We start from the raw sequence: 4,206 nt of genomic DNA, 5'->3' as shown, positions 1-4,206 counted from the left end.
CACACACACACATATGCACAGACACACACACTCACATATTTAGTTTGCATCTCATGTGCTCTTGGTGGAACAGGACTGATGCTCTTCCAGTAAACTGATGGAATCTTAGCCCTATGAAAGCTCTGGAGATTCTTGTACCAATAGAGTATGGTAAAAAGGATGCTATATGACATCTAACCAGAGATCATACAAGGATGTTCATTCTGCATTTCTTTCTCTTTTGTCACCTTCCTGACAATACAATATGTTCAGAGCACTCTGCCTTGTTCCAAAATACACTGCAAGATAAAAATTTATGACTTATGAAAGAGAACAGACAGTCTTTGGGATACACATGAAAGGAGTAGATATAGAAAAAAAAAAAACACTCAAGGAAGTGTCCAAGGGAATAACCAGGACATCTTTGAGTTATATGGTCCAGTCAGATCTGCCTGCTACACAGAAACTCCCCTTTCAGTTGAATGATGTTTTTGAGGTTTGTTTTTATAAAGAAAATGGGAGTTTCTTCTCAGTACATGTATGTTCTTACCCACCACAATCTTCTACTTTGGGTAGAAACTTAGCAGCTGTGTGGCAGCAAAGGTGAAAGTATTCTCTCTATTCATCAGTTTAGATGTCACCTTGTTCATCGCTCAATAAATATTTATTAAGAACAACTATTTTTGCAGAATTTAAACACTATATATTTAGAAAGATTCCTCTTGATTTTTTTTTTAAAAAAAATGTAGGAATTATTGGTGAGACATACAAATTTTATCTGTTTTTTTTTTTCCGTGAGAGATTTTATAGAAACTAAGCAAAAGCTTTATGAGTAAAGAGAAAACTTAAGAAAGTACTAATGTAGAGACACAACCACTAGAACAGGGAACCTGTGGATTCCTGGTGGCCTGTGACTTTGGGTTTAGTGTGTTTCCTATACAGAACACAAAAGATAAAATCTGGCATAATGCTGAACCCCAAAGGAGGCATCTTATGTCTAAATTAAAGAGAAAAGCTCACAGAGGAAAATAATCAAACTTATCTTGTTCTTAAAGAAAGAAAGTTAGACAAACTATTTCTCACAAATCTATAATCACCTCCTTGTATGAGGTAAAAAGTTCCATATTGCATGTATGATAAGGAAAAGTCACTATGGAGAAAATAATTTCAATACAAATGCAAAAGAAATTCCCCAGATAAACATCTGGGGATCATGAGTTCATCATGTGAATCATTAAACCAACACAAAACAAGATGGCATAAATAAGAATCACATGAATGAGACACACAAAACGTGCCTTATAGTGTTTACTACTTGTAGAACTATGAAGCATGTCAGGGTCCGAATTATAAATAAATGCATTGAATATGTTTAAACAAAGACAAGTTGATGCTTTTTTTGTTGATTTGGTTTAGTGCTTGTATTACGTTAATTAGGGTCCCAAAATTACATGAGAATCCTAATGTAAGATGCTGAGGGTCCATGCCCCCATTTGGTTTTCATTGGTAAATAAAGTTTCCTGCAGCCAATGACTGGGCAGGGAGATAGAGGCAGGACTATAGGATTCACAGGCAAGGGGATGGAGAGAGAAGTTAGAATTGCCATGCCTAGAAAGGAATAAAATTTCAGGCTTAAAAGTTGCTGTTCCAGAGACAGCCCCATCTTCACATGCAGTGTCAGTCTCACCACATAGACCAGATGGTGAAGGTCGGTGTGAACAGGTTTGGCCTTACCAGGCACCTGGTTATGAGGGCTTTCCTTCTGCTCTCTACTTGACAAAGTGGAGATTATTGCCATCAACTACCCCTTCATTGACCTCAACTGCATGGTCTACTTCTTCCAGTATGACTCTACCCATGGCAAATTTAATGGCACAGTCAAAGCTGAGAATGGGAAGCTTGTCACCAACAGAAAGCCCATCACCATCTTCCAGGAGCAAGAGTCCACTATCATCAAATGGAGTGATGCTGGTGCTGAGTATGTTGTGGAGTTTACTAACATTTTCACTCCCATGGAGAAGGCTGGGGTCCACTTGAAGGGTGGAGTCAAACAAGTCATCATTTCTGCCCCTTCTGCTGATGGCCCCATGTTTGTGATGGGTGTGAATCACAAGAAATATGACAACTCACTCAAGATTGTCAGCATGCATCCTGTACCACCAACTGCTTAGTACCCCTGGCCAAGGTCATTCATAACAACTTTGGCATTGTGGAATGGTTCATGACCACAGTCCATGCCACCACTGCCACTCAGAAGACTATGGATGAAACCCTCTAGAAAGATGTGTCATGATGTCTGTGGGGCCACCCAGAACATCATCCCTGCATCCACTGGTACTGTGAAGGCTGTGTGTGGTCAAGGACATTCGAGAGCTGAATCAGAAGCTCACTGGCATGACCTTCCGCGTTCCTACCTACAATGTATCCATTGTGGATCTGACATGCCACCTTTAGAAACCTGCCAAGTATGATGACATCAAGAAGGTAGTGAAGTAGGCATTCGAGGGTCCACTAAAGGGCATCCTGAGCTACACTAAGGACCAGGTAGTCTCCTGCAACTTTAACAGCAACTCCCAGTCTTCCATTTTTGATGCTGGGGCTGGCACTGCTCTCAATGACAACTTTGTCTTCTGGTATGACAATGAATACAGCTACAACTATAGGGTGGTAGACCTCATAGCCTACATGACTCCAAAGAGTAAGAAATCCTTGACCACACACATCACCAAGGACACTGAGAGCAAGAGAGAAGTCCTCAGTTGCTGAGGAGTCCTTGCTGAGGAGTTCTTGTCCCAATTCTAAGCATCTCCCTCACAAGTTCCATTCCAGTCCCCCATAATAACAGGAAGGGCCTGTTAAAGTTTGCTGCACCCACAAAAAAACTGCAATAGAGAGATCATACAAATCATGTAAGAGCCAGGGAAGGTTAGCCCCCTCCACCCCTCCCCACTGGGTCTAGAGCAGCAGAGATGGAATATAGAATTAAGTAAGCAATAATTCAAGAGTATCAAAGGGGAGGCATTAGCTACATGGAAGTGTGGGAGTGCCCCGACCATTGAGCTATTCAAGGCATATTAAAATAGAAGACTGCATGTATGTATGTGTGGGCATACATGCATCTGTATATGTGTATGTGTGTGTCTTTCATTCAGGAATCCAGAACATCAGGGATTTTAGACATTAAAATAGTATCACTGAAATTGGGACCTGATTTATATGGTAAAATAGGATAATTGAAATTGGGACCAGGGGGCTGGTGAGATGGCTCAGTGAGTAAGAGCACCCGATCACTCTTCCGAAGGTCCAGAGTTCAAATCCCAGCAACCACATGGTGGCTCATAACCATCCGTAACAAGATATGACCCCCTCTTCTGGAGTGTCTGAAGATAGCTACAGTGTACTTACATATAATAAATAAATAAATCTTTAAAAAAAAAGAAAAGAAATTGGGACCACTATCAATATGCTAAACATAGTAGACAAAATGAATAGAAAATAAAATTAATTAACTGGAGAGTAGATACAAGGACACTACCTGGAAGTCACCATCAGTTGAGAGTAGGAAAGACCATGAATTAAAAATATAATTGACAAATCTAGAAATAAGAAGGTTTAACTATCAGCTGAGCCAGTCTTCTGCTTTCATTGTCTCCATGTCAGAAGACAAACAAAAGTGGCTCAAAAACATTCAGGAAAAAAAAAAATCTCATCTATGCTGAACTTACACAAACTTGTTTCCTTTCCATTGTTCCCTAAACAACCATTAAACAATTTGTATTGCATTGATATTGTATTAGGTCTTATAAAAACTGTTATAAATATATGTAAATTGTGTTCAAATACTGTGTCACTTTATATAAGAAATTTTAAATTGGCTGATCTGTAAATCTATTCTTGTACTAGCCCACCAAGTATACTGAGAGACAATTGCATACACAGAGCACTGAACTCAATTTAGGCCCAATTCTCTGCTCTAAAAATGAAGCAGTGATCAAAATAGACACAGCTCCTGTGGTTTGGACATATAATCCAGATGGAAAACCTACACATAACTGATTAGAAAACAATTAGTGCACAGGAAGGGAATATGAATTTCTGTATAAAACTGTATAAGTGAAACCCTAGTAAGTCTTGAAGGTCTGAAAAGACATTTCTAAGAAACTGAAATTGAGAGCCGGGCGTGGTGGTGCACGCCTTTAATCCCAGCACTCGGGAGGCAGAGGCAGG

This window comes from Mus pahari, chromosome 10 (genome assembly GCF_900095145.1).
Source record: "Mus pahari chromosome 10, PAHARI_EIJ_v1.1, whole genome shotgun sequence".
NCBI lineage: Eukaryota > Metazoa > Chordata > Mammalia > Rodentia > Muridae > Mus > Mus pahari.
Note: the sequence above shows the minus strand (reverse complement) of the source record.